Raw genomic sequence first — 17,351 nt, 5'->3', positions numbered from 1 at the left:
TTTTTTTTTGTACAAGACCACAGTTCTACTCATTACAAAATATGTCACCATGATGTAATGGGTCATTTAAATCTGCAGAAGGCCAAACAATATCTCAGTATTATTTATCTGAGCAACTCAACAGAGTTGCTATACATAAGCCCCTTTAAATTTAGTAACTACAAGCAGAGACAAATTTATCTCCTAACAGATCTAAATAACATAGCAAACATATGAGTCTGGCATTAGTACAGGTCAGCAAAATGCCAAAATAGACCAGGAGGGAGCCACCTCACAGCTTGGACACTGCAAACCATCCCTCCCTGTTCCATGCTCAGGAAATACTGTTAGGGTGGTACATACAGAAAAAGCAAGAGCCAGAACACAAAGAATGCTCCATTTTTCACATACCTCATATCTAAAATGTTAAAACATTTACTCATTCCTCATGTGACTTCAACCAGAGTTTTGACTAGAGGAGGTACATTTCTTTGGTTATTCTGTGCAAGCTTGACCATCAAGCTATGGCTTATACATGTTGAACTACATTCATAAGATCTAATGGAGTATGAAACTATCAGCATCAATCATTTTGTATTCAGAGGTATTTTTCAAAAGCCAAAGTTTCCGTTTTTCACATCCCACTGTAAAGGTCAGAATGAAAAGGAAATAAATAATTTTTCTAAAAGGAAAAATAAATGGCACCTAGTTTGGAGAAAGAAACATTTAGGTCTTGATCTTCTCAGATTCCTTGGAGTGCAAAGGTAGCCTATGTCTAAAAAAGCATTTTCATGTCAGATTAGACATATAAGAGCTGTGTGAATAATTGTATTTTGACAGCAACAGTACTGTCTTCTTAATGGATCTATTAAAAACTGAAGTGTTCAAATAACCGTCCGCTTTTAGTACTTTGATTCCAAAAATAAGAGCAGAAGTACCCACCTAAATTTTAAGAAGAAAAGAAAAATCATACAGGGCTAAAAAGAGCTCAATATTGGCAATAATATTTTGATAACATCCAAGTGTCAAGGTTTTAACATATGCTGGACTGGCCTGAATGTGAATCCCGATTTTCTCATTGGATTTTTCCCATGTTCAGGAAGAGCTCTTGCTGCTGGGAGGAGATGGACAAGACTTCTGACCCCTGCTCCTGCACTTGCTTAAAAGGGAGGGCAAAGGTCACACAGAAGGAAAAAGGTTTTAAGCTTTCAGTGGAAGGGCAGATGTAGGCTGGAATTTAGCTGGAGGGAGTGAAAAGAGATGGGAAAGAAGAAAAAAAAAAAGATCATTCAATCTGCTCACAGCTCTTCTACAAATGCTGAGTTACATGAAACTCATTTGCAAAGCTTTAAGGATTAAAGTTCTTGCTGAAATACTGTATTGGCACTTGTAGTAAAAATAAATAAAATAGCTTTTCCATTCCCATGAACAGCTATTGCATCTCTCTAGTTAGCCTAACTCATAAGTTCATCCACCTTACTCCCAGCTGCCAAAAGTTGTGCACAGTTTTCACTGCATTCCCCAAGGCAAAGATTTCTTTTGACCTTCAGATCTGCAGTCAAGTTCATCTTCTATCATTCTTCCTCTAGGATTAGTAGATCCATGTCCCTGAGATATGACTCTCTGCTGCTCTCCATTTTCCCCTCTAAGTAGGACTGCTGCAAACCTTGCTGCTCTAGTTTGCAATTATTGCTGAACTTTGATAGTTCTTTAAAAAAGGAACAGAAGCTGGCCAGTAGTTAGAGATGCAAGATCAGAAAACATTTCCTAAAGTTTGTCAAAAGAGGACTGAGAGGTCCCTCTTTCCACTTCTGGTGTGAGTTTCCATGAGCCATTCACTGCAGTCACGTTGTGCAGAGCTGGAGTTCAATATCCTGCCATGCAGCAGGTGGTAGGATGACTCTTCACAGGCTCATGACTGTCCCACAGTATCAGTAGCTTTTTCTAGTCCCACTCACCACTAAAAAGGAGAAAGACAACAAACTGCTCTTGGCAACCCTCCAAGCTCCATTAACAAGGATGCACAGCACAGCATATGGAATTTAAGCTGCCCCTTCAAAATAATAGCCAAAAAAGAAAGTTCCTTCTCATTCACCTGGAAGATATGTGCTAAGTTTCTGCATTTATAGGTAATTGTGGTGGCTTAAAACAAGAACCAGCTGTCTGGAGGCTCAGTGAGGGAACTACAGTTGCTCTTCACTCTCATTTTGAACACTAGCTTGTGTCCAAAATTTCAGGGGCTGCAAGGCTTAAATTTCTGGCCACACAACATACAAGAAAGAAAGTTCAGAAGAAAAGATCTGTTTTCTTTATAAACAATGGTAGTTGCTCATAGCCAACACAATATTAACAAATATAATACAATCAAATTATTTCATGTGTCTGAAACATGCCTGGTTTTGTATTTTACATGTATCTAGATAGCTAAAGAAATACAGAAAGCAAAAATAATGCTGTATGATTCTCTTTCTGTCAAATTACTGTATTAAAGAAATACCATATATTTTCCCTTTCACAAACAGCATTGATTTTATCCTCTGGTTGGCATGTAATGTAATACAATCACTACTGAACCTAAGAAGTGAGGGAAATTTGTGTATTTAGTAATAATTAATGCCTTGATATTCTTTGCTGACGACGAGCCAGGAGAAGAATTTCACAAACTGTTGTTGAATATTGTGACACAAAAGCATGACACCTTCACTTGGACTTAAGAAGGAACATTGTTGTTTATATATTTTTCTTATAAGGCCAACAAATACAGAGATTTGCCAAACATCCCAGAAGGAAGCCGTCTGAAGAAAACTTCATTAAATACTTAATTTCTTGCACAAGATCTAATATTTGGCTGCTTTCTTAATGGTTAGAAAAGAAAATGAGGGAAAATAAAGGACAAAAGAAAAGGCCCGCTAGTTATGAAATCCCTCCTTGAAATGATGCGCTGCAAGCTGTATTTTAATTAATTCTGGCCCAAGAACTACTCCTGAATTCATGACTGATCACAAATCCTTATTTTAAAGACTGACCATTAAGTTACTCTTGAGGGAGAGATCCAATACTGTTAAAATATCTTAGAGAAATGTGTTTAGATGTATTTTGACTTTGTAATGACAATAGTGACCATAACCTTTGCCTTGACATGAAGGAATGGGTGTATCTCACAGGAAAGTTGTAACCTTTTGCAGCTAACCCCATCTCACAAATCCCAACCTCAGCACAACTGTGTTGTCATAAGAAACTTCACCAGAAACAGAAGTGATACAACAGACAGGGCTGGGAATTAGCAGGAAGCACATATCTCAGACCATCCTGAGCTATCAGGGGCTCTGATGACTTAGACTTTCTTTCAGATGAGATAAAAACCAGAGGCCCTAGCATCTGGTGGCCATTAGGAAGCTAGAGACATTGGAGTTATTAGGCATTGAATCCTGCTCGTATTCCAAGACAAATAAGTTTATTCAGCCTTCCTAAAAAATTCCTCATTGTTTCAGAGAAAATCATATATTCTTCTAGCACCCAAAGGTGCTGTGCAATGTTTATTGGTCTGCTGCAAAACAAACCACCAGTACTGCAGGAATACACTGCACTCCACGATGACAAAACACTTGTTTCATCTGCTTTATCTGTTGTCTGATAATGGCTATATTAGGTTTTGTTACCAGCATAACTACCCTGAACCCCCATTCTCCAGAGTGATGGAATGTGGACAGGCTGCACACCCCCAGGGGGACCTACAGAAATAATTTACATGGATGGAATCCTTTAGAGTTGCTGGAGTGTCACTGCAAGGAAAGAATGGGTGCCCAGCTGTGCTGTGTCCCATCCTCCTGTAGATCTCTCATGTACACCCACATGCCAGTTTACAAGTGTGCACACTATGAAAAACAATCTTTGTGTCAGAGGTGAGCACTGACATTCCTTATGTCAGTCAGTCATCTGACCTTGGAGCTCACAAAATTACCCCTCTTACCATCCTCCTTTGGTCATAAAAGGACTCAGGTTATTAATGGTTACTCTCCAAGTCATGCCTTGGTTAAATGGATAAATTAGCTCCAAAACTAGATTGGCTAAATATCCTCTTCTCCTTTAAGCTTCTTCTAGAGATCAAAAGTGACAGTGAGAGGTACTGAATTACTAATCTGGATATGATGTCAAATTTACCCCGAAAACTCTTTCCACCTGCTGTTTCTGTTCTTTGAGATTCCCAGGAGGTCAAAACTAAGCAATAGCTGTATATAAACATACACCCACACGGATTTTTACTTGAATCAAGTATAATAACTTTGGATACTCTAATGTTAGTCTGACCCAAAGATTACAACCCTGATTAATTTCTAAGAGGAGTGTGCAGTGTTCTCAGAGTGAAAAACGAGATGTCTTTTCTGGCTGGGGCAGATTTTCCCTCAGTAAATGAAATAATTTGATGTTTTCAAGAAGACTAATGTTTCTGTTGTTGCAAGGAAAAGAAGAGAATGATTCTTTTGGATCATTGACTCAAAAGATTTATGATCTGAGCTATCACATCAACAATCAGTTTAACAATAAAATCTTGTTGCAGAAAGGTTCCTTTTTTATGGTCCCTATTTACACAGCAGCAGCATAAAGCACAGCTGTGCTCTAAGCTCACCATCCTGCCACAAGACTGACAAAGAACAGTTTTGGGAGCAATGACAATTGTTTCCAAGACTTTTCACAGCCAGATGATTACCAACACCTTCCTACTGCAGTAAGTGATTTTAAATTAAAATCAGCCTTGAAAATCCATTTCTACACCCATGAACAACATTTAGCTCAGGTATTCTCCAGGTTTTTAGAGACTGAGAGGCTGCCATCCTTAACCAGAATGAATACCAGAGGAAGCTGTGTGTACACAGTTTCTTAAACAGCAGCAGCGCAATTCTACAGTTGGTGTGATGAGACTGCCCCTTGCTGAGCAATATTTTCCCAGGATTTCTTTAGGTTTCACACATATCTGGCAGGTTGCAAATCTTTTGAAGTAGGGATTGTATTTCAACTCTGATTTTTCATGTATGAGAACACATAGGGTCAGATGTGGTGACCTGAGATCACAGGTGGGAGCATTACAAACCTCAATAAACGTGCAAGAAAGTTGACAGCTTCACAAAGTTGTGAGTTTCAGAGAAAAAATATTCCATGGAGATACTTAAATCTCAGATTTTTAACAAAGCTGATATAAGTAGTATCTAAAGGGTATTCTTTGAAAAGTAAAACCTGAATAAGATTGCATGCGCTGGACTTTTGAGAAGTGCTAGATTTCCTTCCTCTAACCACAAGAAAAACAATTCACAGCTATCTATACTCCCACATTCATCTCACAGACAAACCTGCTGTGACAGGCACAAGGCCTACACTTGCCGTGGGAGAAATACTATCAGAGCTAAAAATTCAGCTGTGAACTGATCCAAACATGAAGTTCCTAACCTCCCCCCATGAGAGACAAACAGCAACTTCCCACTGCAGAGCAGGGGCTGCACATTGTACACCCTGACACCCCGCAGGCTCCTTTGTGCCGCGGAATACATTAATAAGGGCAAAAGGTTATTTTCCAGCAAAGTTTGTAAATTAAATTCTATAGAAAACCAAACAAAAGGTTACATGAGTGTTCATTTATCTACGAGCAGTGAGCTCAAAAGAAAATATTTCATTTCAGATTTTGCCAAGTTGTCCTAACAATGGCAGCTTATATACACAGGTACTTTGCAAACAAGACTAAATTAATTAATATCAAGTTTCAGCCAGATGTATGACCTGGGAAAGGTTTCAAATTAGTTTTTTCACTGAATTAATTTCAGCTAAGAACTTTGATAAAAACAGCATGGAAAGAGTAACTGAAAGAAAGAACATACTTTATTTGATTACTTTTAAAGCACATAGGCTTGCAGAGTAAAGCAAACGGGAAACAAAGACTGAATTAAGATTTACCCAATTTGTTTAGTTAGATAAGTTATCTTGTCTTAAGATATAAGTTGTCCAACTCATTGGTATTTAACCCAGCTACAGAAACATTCCCTGCCAGCACCAAATCCCACAGAGCTGCCGAAGGGCCGCAGCAGAGGCGCGCTGAGCAGCCCCAGCACCCGCTGCCCTCCATCCTCGCTGCACACCCGTGCACCCACTCCAGCCCAGGCACGGCCTCTGCCAGGAAATGCAACAGCAAACAACACTCCTGACACCTGGCAGGCTTCTCTGCTGGAGCTTCTCACTCCATTTAACAGCTTTTCTCCCCCCACTCCAGCTCATCCAAAGACACAGCTATTAAAAACATTATTTAGAAAAGGTTCAAGCAATTACTTGAATTACTTGTCTTTTAAAAACCAAACTTTGTTCTGAACACTTAACAGTGTCCACTGTGCATCAAATGTGACATAACCAAAACAGCAGATCCTACAGGACAGAAAGTATGATTTCTATTTTTCTTTCCTGCTGTCCAACTCTGACCTTTCTAAACAGATCTCCGTCCAGCTTGTCAGATATGCTAATCAAACAGGTCCAGGTGCCAATTATTCCTGCAAAGATGCAGCAAACCACAGAGCTGATAGGTCTGAGATAATCCAGTCTCAGGAAAACCATCTCCTGATTTCCTCCTCTGATTTCCTCAACAGTGCTTAAAAGTCAAACATCCAGATGTTACATGACAAGTCCCTACAGGCAAGCACCTGACCTAAAGACTTTTAAGAGAATTTTGTTTTCTCCTCATTTCCTCAAATAAGTTTTAGGGATAGAAACTGATATTTTATTTTATATATTAAAAAATAGCATATGCTACTGTTAAAACAAAAGTTTTCTAAAGCTAGTAAAGACACTAAATCTTTAGTGCTTTTAAACCCAACCCTGTTGTAATATTTCAAGGAAAAAATGTGGCATCACCTGTATCCCTGTGCAAAACTACTGTATTACTTTATTTTTTATTTACATTATGCCTTTATAATTTGAACAAAATAAAGTAACACTAACTTTGTTCTGCTTCTTTACACAGATGCTATTTGTTTGGTACAGTCTAATTTTTTAAGTAATACTAATTTCTAGCCAGCCTCATGGCACCTGAGTGGAATACATGTAAAGAAAAGAACAAGATTTAGGTAAAGTCTTCAGTTTTGTGAAATTAAAACTGAAATTCAAACCTTCATTCCTATCAATTTTTACTAAATATATATTTGTATATTATTATCATAATTCTCTATTCATACCTATTAGAAAAGCTAGGAGATTAGTTATGAAACTCAAGAAAGAAAAATACTTGCATCACCTTAGGAACTTGGAGAAAACACAAATAAGCGCTCATTCAACTCCCCACTAAATTTGTTTGAGTGTTACCAACAGTTTTCTGGCTTGAGGCACACCTTCCCCTCTGGGAGCAGCTCCCCCCAGCACAATGCCTTCAAAAAAAAGAGAAATAAGTGCAATTTTTGATAAACAGGCACTGGAGCAGTATGATTATTTTACAGATAGCTACAAACATGATATGGAGCATTTAAGAAAGTTACACAAAGCCATTCATCAAGCTACATGGATAATAGAATCCTAGATTCTGTTATCCATATAGCTTGATGAATGGCTTTATGCCACAATCACGTCCTCATGTTTCATCTACAAAATACTAGCTTCCTGCCCTAACCATAAAATATCTGATAGAAGTCCATATCCTGCTACAGTTTCTTGATGTCATCGCACAGAAATTAGAGATTTCAGGCTTATCAAGAGCAGAGGCTGCAGTTATTATAAACTGAGCAAGCACAGTAAATTTCACAACTCTGTCAAGAAATTGAATGAATTATGGTGGTTTCATCTTACAGAGATAATCTCGTTCCAAACAGAACTTGAATTCCTTTCCCATAGTAGTTTTATGATGATCTTAATGGAAGCAGTTCAGCACTTCTGTGCAACTTTTTGGAGATAAAAGTTGGCACTGGTGTTGCTTTGATACAGTGTGAGGTAACGTAAATAAGCAGGTCAAACATGCCACCGACATTTGATACATAAGGAAAATCAGGATTTCTCATGCCATACACTAAATAAAATTCCAGAATAAACTGAGGCCCCCAGTGACACACTATGTAAGCTGCAGACTAAATTCTCAGTGACTTAAATTGAACACAGTAGCCAAAGTACCTGACAGCAATGTAGGTGCTTTTCAATCGACTTTACCTTTCTCCCAATCACACCCACAGCCTTTAAGGGTCTTACAAAACACTTCCACTGCCTATCTAGAAAAGTACCCACTCTTTGAAAATTAAATAATAACATTCTTCGCAAAGACTAATCCTGCTTTTCACTTTTTGAAACAAAACCAGATAAGGAAGTGCTGTAAATCTGAGAACTGTGAGCTGCTGGGTTGCAGAAAGGCCCCTCTAAACAAGTATGTCGTGGAGCTAGTCTGTACCTGTGTCTCAGTGCACATTCCTCTGGCAAAGGAATTCCAGGCCTGAAACCTGGTACCCCTCTGCCCTCCTCTGAGTGAGCTCATAGCACCAGAATGAACGGGAGGGAAGTAACTTTCTCACTGGAATTTCTTTAATGGAAATTATAAGAACACATCTTGATGAAACAGATGGTTGAAGTATTTTGTCTGGTTATTCACAAAGAATACTTATTGTTGTATACAGAAAACATAGAACTACTTGAGGAAAAATTATCTCCAGTAAGTTCAAGGTTATCATATAATCCAAATAAAATCTGCAGCTGATATCACTGCACAAAGATGCCTGGGCTGACAGTCTTCTGTGCAGAGAAAACTGTAAAACAATCATTCCAAATGTGGACAGTAACTTAGTAAAAAAATAAAAACTTCAACTGAACAACCAAAAAAAACCCTTCCAAGTTGCCTTTTCATAGCCTTTATTTACTTCTATCCAAAATACTTGGCAAACACTTTGGTTTGTGATTCATAAAGCATCCTTGAATGGAGATGAAAAGTTATAGCAGCACTGGAGATCCCATATAAATGTTAATTAATTCTACTCTACCACTGACAGACTTAGTTAAAACTCACTAGCTGGATTTTAATCCTTGCCCCTCCTGTCGGAAAGACGTGCAGAACTTGGCTGGATAGCACAAACCTGAAAGATAAAAATCAAGCAGATTCTTTGGAAACTTCACAGTCTCACGCTTGCCCATAGAAGAAAGTGCAATTTAACGGAGAGTCTTTAAGTAGCCATAATTAACTTTTTACTGTTTTGTGCCTTATTTAGGTTAGAGGTTCAAGCTTTCAAGATCTCCAAAGGCAGATTGTACAAGTCCCTCATTTAGAGGAGCCTTAGGGCACACAAAGCACACGGTACAACAGTTCAAAGAAGCAAAACTCGATGCATGACTTGAGGCAAAGCCTTCTTCACACATCCAGGACAGTAATGCCAGTGCTCAGCCTGGCCCAGCAGCAAGGACACCTGAAAATCGCCCAGGGCTGAAAGACAACAGTAACACACACAGTGATTAAAGCAAAAGCTGCAACTTGTTTCTTTGTATTGCATAAGGAAACAGTGCGAAATTCATTTAATAAATGAACCCTAGAGAAGGGTCAGAACACATCAAATGTTGCTGTAACTTCAACAGGAATGCTCGTTTCAGCATAACCCCGCACAGCGGAGGGACTGCAAACACATTTTACCTCAGTGCAAACGTGTTCTGCCACACGGATGTTCTGAGCCAGCCCCGGGGGTACAGCCCCAGAAGGGCAGACTGCGAAACCTCCCGAGTGATTTTCCACGGGACACTTGAGGGATGGGAGCTCCTCGGCTCCCGAAGGCTCCCAGCACCCCGCATGCCCCAGGGCCAACACATTCACATGGAAATTGCTCCACTAAGAGATACAGGTCAAACCACAGCCTGGAGCTCACTCTAATTATCTAGGCAGATTCTGGTTTAATCCTAACAAGATTATACATTCACAGAGATTAAGGTTGTTAAAAGTACCACAGAGCAAACCATATAATCACTACACTGAAGAGACCATTAACTATTCTGTTTATGGTCACCAACTCATTTAACTTTAAAACCTCTGTGGTATTCAAGGAAATTTTCTGTACTATTTGTGGTAAAAGTAGGTTAAAGATCTGACATTTTCTTTGGTGACAAGAACACATTTGTTAAAGGAGTGGTTTGAAAGCTTCTTTTCATCATCATATTAACATATTTCTCCACCTCTTTCTTTTCTCTTTCTTTTTCTTAAATCTTCCACCTTTTCAGGTCACAGCAAAAAGCCAAGCACAGTATGTAGAGAGAGATTTCATAGGCTGTTTCCAGCTTAAGCCAAAACTACTTTATTACGTTAAAAACGTACTACTCTTCCTTTGTAAAAATGAGCACAAAGTTTACAAGAAGAGACAGATGTTAAAAAACCCTGTTTCTGATGAAAACAGACAGAAAACTTTTGCTAAATAGCAAGCAATGTGTTTGTGTCACACCCATTCCCTTGTAGAGCAAAAAACACAGCATTGCCAAAGCACCCCAGGAACAAAGCACCTTCCTTCTGGCACCCAGGGCTTACTAGAAATCACCTCAGTCATCCCAGAGACCAAGACTGAGCACACTTCTGTAATTTCTGGTAATGAAGGCTCAGCATTTTCTATGCAAAATGCTGTATATACACACTGTGCGGTGCAATATACCTTCCAGCCAAATTCACACTTCATACATGCTGCACTTCATGGAGAGGGCATTTACAGAGATACGTTAATTTTACAGATAATGCTCCAGCTTTTCAACCCCTCACACACACTTTGATAATAACTTCACAACGCTGAAGCTGAAAGCCCACAGGCTCCTTTTATGGGAAAGTCTGAAGCGTACTATAAATTCTTAATTTTCCAAGCTTGCTTTTTGCTCCTGCAGGCTATGTTCTTCCAGTTGAGTTACACCCTGCTTTGTGGATAGCTTTAATCATCCAAGTACAATACAATGATTCACCTTCCTATTGTTTTGATGTGTTTCTACTACAGTAGTAGCAATAATTCCAAGTTGCTTTAAAAAAAAAAAATTAAATATATATTTTACAGAGCAAGTGGTATCTGCACAACACTTCACAGCAAGTTTTATATAAGGAGAACTATTACAACTTTAAAATGGTCCTGGCTCCTCTTTGGAAAAATCAAGCCATTATTCAATGTGTCACTTTTAACTATTTAACTTTGTTACAGTAATGATATGCATTTCTATACACATTTCTAAAAAAAACTACTTGCCACCTTAAAAATTCTAAACAGACTCTGACTTAAAGTATTAAGAGTAATAGTTTCCTCACTTCTTTTACAGTTTTATAGTTTTCTGAGGAAACTTCTTTGGTTTAAAATTCTTTTAAGAACTAAGCATTATTTCATGCCCACAGAGAGATACCTTACTACTTGTGAGGGCATGACCTTAATAAAAAAATAACTTCAGTGATTCAAACAAATGGATAAGAAATGTAAGAAATTGATTTGAAAACACTGTAATATGTGAGCAGGTAAAGTACATGCAGTAATTTTTAAAAGTTGGGAAAAGACAAAGCATTGACTTGTCACTATTCAGAGCTTTAAAGTGATGCTGCTAGCAAAACAAGAGTTGGTGGTGTTTGATTTGTGGAGATTTGAAGAAGCACAGGAGCATTCATTCTATTTCTTGCTTAACTTCAATTTCATTTTCCTCTCCTCTGATTTTTAGGTCAAAACCAACCTGTCCAAAGAGTGCTAGAAATGAACTGATGCAGTTGGCTTTCAGCTTACTACATACAAACACTTCATCCTAATCTCTAAAAAGCTGCTGGTTTTATCTACCAACCAAAAGAAAAAAATGCTAAGAAAACAGTTAATTCTGGCTTTCAGCTTACTACATACAAACACTTCATCCTAATCTCTAAAAAGCTGCAGGTTTTATCTATCAGCCAAAAGAAAAAATGCTAAGAAAACAGTTAATTTTTCTGTTGCTACCTTGTTTCCAACCCTTCTTCTTCAGTAGAAATAGAAAAATGACAAATACGCAAAACTGAAGAAAATCAAATGTTATTTTCATATCTTACTTCGATATAGTGCCTTTTCCAGCTAGCTCCCAACGAGTCCAGCTGCAACACCCAGCTGACCTGTGTCATCACACAGGGGTCCTGGCAAATCCTTGTGCCAAGCATGGAATCGTTTGTTCCTACACTAACAGGGAAAGCAAGGAACATTAGGTGCAAACCTCTCCAAGAGATTTGTGCAACAGAGATTCCTGGGTAACAGGCACTGACACGTCCTCACTGCTGCTGGGGGTGAGGCATCAGAGAGCACTGCAGGATTAACAGCAGCGATCCTGGCAGCCTCCCTGGCTACTACAGCACAAAGGAGACACAGAAAGGCAGAGGAGCTCGCGAGCACGTTGAGGCAAGGGCTGGAGGCTGTATAAAGTACAGCAGATTACACCCAAATAGGAGAAAATAGAGCAGAGAGTGAATGAGGCAAACTCAGAATACAGTAGCTATTGACATCTCAGTGGACTGGAGCAAATCAAACCAATTTGGTTCACAGAGCTGATTCCCTCAGTGTTAAGGTAACCAAGTGAGCAGAGACTATGCAAACTGGATGGTGCTGGTTTAGTGGCCCCAAGAGGTTGACACAACCAAAGCTAATCAAAATTCTGCAGAAACAACAAGGGAAGCACAGACCAGAGGGATGTCCACAGCTTTGTATCCATTTGGGTGTGAGCAGCATCAGAAGCAAAGTCACCTCCGACCAGCAAGAACTGTTAAAGAATGTGGCAAAGAAGCCAAAGAAGAAGCAGATCAATGGAACCATTCATTTGACTTGGTATGTTTCCTCTTTGTGCTTCTTCAGACCGGAGAGAAGAGGAAAACATTCTGAAAAGATGAATTTGATTATAAGTAGCAGATTATTGTCAACAACTTTTTAAAGTAGTTAAACGCAACTCCTGGAAACTGCAGCAACACAACTTCCATATAAATTACACCATCAGGGAAGGGAAAATCATATGGAAATACTCAAGGCAGGCTGAACTGCAGGAAGCCTGTGCAAAAAGCACAAATTATTTGCTTTTCCCGTGTATTTTCAGATTTATTGCCTACACCTCTAAATTTCCTTCTTTTGCAGGGTACAGGTAACAAGAACTGCATGATTCCACTCTAAACACTCTTTCTGTTCAGACATGTAAATGGAAATAAGCATTTAAAGCTCAGTCAGGATTTACAGCTTTTCCAGGAGAGTGAGAGTCTTTTTGGGTTATATGGGTATCTAGGAAAAAAAGAACCAAAAAAAAAAAACCAAAAAAAAACAAAACAAAGCCCCAGCCACCTAAAGAAATTAAGTTCATAAAAAACACTGCAGTCACTATGAAGACTGCATTTTGCAGGTATCCTCTAGCAAGCCATTCAGTCTCCTTCTATTCTCTTTTGAAACACAGACTGACCTTGCTGGAGCAATCCCTTGCACAAGGAGAAGCTTTCATTTTATTTTTTTTCCACAATAATAGGCCTTATTTTGAGACTTGATTTTCAGACAGCTTGAAAATCAATGAAAGATTTTTTTTTAAATCTTAGTTTTAGTTCTTAGTCATCATTTTAACATTTAAGCTGAGATACAGGATTACCAAACTCTACTCATAAAGAGATTCTCTACAGCAAAGATGGAGAAAGAGGGGAGAAGCCCCAGCATCAAAGCTCTGCCTCCTTTAGGGACACCATAATAACAATAGCAGCTCATAAGTGAAGGGAACACAGTGGCTGGTGCCAGTGACTGTCCACAAGAGGAAATAAAATGTTTCTTCAGGTCACACAGTGCCTCTCCCACCTATACAAAAAGCAGCCACAGACTTAAAAGGGCAATGATATCACAAAAGCTCTTCAGAATGCAATCACATGCATTACTTCATTTCATAGCTGCTGTAACCTGATACGGCATCTGAGTATCAAATAAAATGCCACTTCCTCAATTGTCTTCAACACATAGAAAATATTCAGCAAATAAGCAATTATTGGTTCAAATGGGAAAGTATATTCAGCTTTAAATGACAATTTCCCCTAAAACACAAGGTCTTAGCAAGAGCTAGAAAATCAGCCCTTTCATAAACAATCAGTTTCTGTTTTTAGTATTTCTCCTTATTTTGTTACAGAACCAGAGTATAATTCTTATTATTTTACCACAGACCTATTGTTATTCAAACTTGACCTTTGCAGAAGGACCATTCTCAATGCAGGACATGAATCTTCACCAAGAAGTGTCTCCACAGCCATGCATTCTTACAGATTAGAGGTTGCCTTGTCTGCTAAACAAATCCTGATATTTATATTATTTCTTGATTTCTGTAGACTCCTTCCTTATAAAAGTAACTTTACTGTAGATACTAATTTCTTTTCCCAATAAAGTTTATGGCTATATAAAAATACAGCTGTAAAAGTCAAATTACAGAAGGGCTGCATACTTATAAATACTGATTAAAATGGGAAAGGAAAGTTCAAAACTTTATAAAAACCTATTGATGGAAAACATCATATTTGCAGAAACTGAATTGGAAAGAGTTACAGTAAGAGCTGCAACTCCGGTTTGAAATATCCATAATTCAACAGCTAATTTTTTGCCTCTGTCAGAGGCTCTGGAACAAAATTTATTTTTGGCCATTTAAAACAAGGAGTTGAGCTCAATTAAGCTGATCCAGTACATATTAAAGGGAAAGAAACTATGAAGCATTTGTATCATAGATATAAAAACAATAGAAAACACAGAAAGCCTGGGATATATTAAGACATAGATAAATAAGATCACTTGGGCTAGCTTGGCATAAACTAGCAGAGCTTCAGTTTCTCAAAATAGGGCAGACTTCCCAGAACTGGTTTTACACACAGTTTTTGTTTGCCTTACTTGGATACTGAAGATGCTCTGCTGAAGAAGATACAAGTGCTTAGGAAAAGGAAGTGGCTCTAGTTAATCTGCACATTTATTAGCTAAAAAACTAGAAAGAAAGAAACAAAACCAAACAAAAAGACCACAAAACAAAAAAAACCCCACCCAGCTTTGAAAGAGTGACAGTACATGAAGTCCACTCACAGAAGAAACATTACTGAGCTCCACCTGAAAGCTCAGTTGTTCCAACAGAACATATCTGACAGTAAGTCCTCACAGTAAGTCCTAAAAGTAGTTCTTTAGGCTACCTTTAAAACTAGGATGTATTCCAGGTGTGTTCAACTACTTCAGCATCAGAAAGTGAATAAATGAGGAGTTACCATCTCAGCTGTATGCCAGGGATGCTCTCAAGGGGGCACAGAATGACTGCACAGGACCGCAGCTCAGCTGAGAGCTTTGTGCATCTCAAATTCCATTACAAGAGGATGTCTCTCAGTTTAGTGACCATTTTCACCACATGCTCCACCTCACATTTATGACATCCCAGAAACATCAGCAATACTCTGATTATGCTTTTAGAAGTCCCTCTCCTAAAAACTCTGCTTTGCACTGAAGCCTGCAAAAGCCTCAGGGGAGGACAGTGATTAGCCAAGGTAAATCCCTGCCTCTCTTGCACTGTTCCAATATTTTGTGTTATCTCCCCTACCTTTGGACAAGCTTTTGTCACTTGACTTAGTGCAATGAACATCTCGAAGACAGGACTATGCTGTTGTTTAGTGTTTGCACAGCATCTTGCACTGATGCTCCTGGTTCATTATCAATGAAAATTATTGATAATAAAAGATTGAAACCATGAATGAAGCATAGCTTCTCGAGGGACTCCAGGGTGAAAGCTGTTAGGGGGAAACTCTTAGGCCACTCCCAGCAACTGGTCTCCAGGGTCACAATCTCTCTGCCAAGTAACCCCATGTGTAACATCAAGTCATCCATGCCTTCAACATTTACTTCAAATAAACAGAGATCATGTTACAAGACTAATTTTGTACTGCCATTCAAAATAATTATAACTTATACCCAATAAAAATAATTATTAACAAAGATATTAATTCAGATACCTATTTAAAATCTTATTCTTGCAGAAAGGGAGATGACCACACCTCATAACTGAGACCTCTGAATCAAAGCCAGCTTTGATACAAGATGCTGGCCTGATGCCAGCCACTGCATATACTGGTCATGTCCACAGGGTACTGAAGAGTGGTCAAGAGCTTGGAGCAACATTTTATGGATGTTTCTTTTACAACAGGTAAGTTCTTGAAATGAGATTATTTTAAAAAAGGAATAAAGTTATAAATTATACCATCTTCAGCACCAAGTTGGCAGTCTCTGTGAATAGGCTTCTAGAAGTTGTTACTCCTTAACCTACAGCTTTAACCTCATTCTATTGACATTATACTTCACTTCAAACTATACACCAGAGAACTATTAAGAAGTGTTTCAGAGAGCCTGGTTTTCCTAAGAAAGTTCTGTTTAGTGCAAGTTCCATCACCAGTACTTTTTCTTAACAGCTTACCTCATGCTGGAAGGTGTTTGGACGTGTTTTTAAATCAGTGATGCCATAAAGTCAGTTATTAACCTACTGCTGTATCTGAAGTTGGCAAAAATATAGTTTTACTCTTTCCTGCTGGCCATGTTTGACAGCATTTTAATAGAAATCATTAAATCCATTATCTGCTTAGACATATAAAGTACTAAGTACTTTATGGACCTATTTCTGATTCTTCTTCATATATTTAGACTGATTACACAGCAACTAAGATTTTTATCATTTTCTAACCCTGAAGAAAACTCTCAGGAAGACTTAGAAATATCATGTAGATAATGATTTTAATTATTGTGATTGACTTAATTGACAAGAGTCCCTTTATGGGCAGAGAAAGATGTTAAAGAACTAACAGAAATCTGACTGCTCAAGAGATGTTTTCCAACAGCTATGGAGCAAAACTGGAGCAAACAACTGAAAATTTGCTGTTAGCTACATCTGCATCAATCAGCAATAATTTCACTGCCATATTGCATGAATTTATATAAATGATTGCAAAATACGGCACATTTGTCTCAAAATAATTTCAACATTTGCCTTTAAAGTACTTGCTTTATAAGAGTAATTTTTACCTAGATTCCACTGCAGTAAGAACTTCTGGTAGAAGTATTCTTGGTTTTGTTGAATAAAACTCTCTAATATTTTAATCTTTGAGAAGATTAGAGCTTGTAACTACCACCTGATCAGGATGATGAAATTCTACTAGTGCAATTGATTCTGAAAAATGCAAAACATAATCAAGCCTTTCCTATTTTTAAAAAGTACAAACCCCTCTGCTATTAAAGTATTTTCAAAAGACTTCTTCTCAGTTGCACAGAAAGGTTATAGATCCTTAAAATTTTAATCAAGAGTAGCAAAAGCAGTAGAAAAACATTGGCTACCAAGTCAGGAACCCATGTTTTAACTGGTTTTGTTAGGAATCTGTCTGAATTTGAATCAAAATAAACATG

General features: G+C 38.2%; 1 protein-coding gene across 1 annotated transcript in view; it reads right to left on the bottom strand.

The window, feature by feature from the left end:
- COL4A6 (collagen type IV alpha 6 chain) overlaps positions 1-17,351 on the bottom strand; it is a 109,385-nt gene that overhangs the window by 90,711 nt on the left and 1,323 nt on the right. The window lies entirely within an intron of this gene.

The sequence above is a fragment of the Onychostruthus taczanowskii genome, unplaced genomic scaffold, assembly GCF_017590055.1.
Source record: "Onychostruthus taczanowskii isolate IOZ18803 unplaced genomic scaffold, ASM1759005v1 scaffold13, whole genome shotgun sequence".
Lineage (NCBI taxonomy): Eukaryota > Metazoa > Chordata > Aves > Passeriformes > Passeridae > Onychostruthus > Onychostruthus taczanowskii.
The sequence above is the reverse complement of the archived record's forward strand: the minus strand, read 5'-3'. Positions and strand labels throughout refer to the sequence as shown.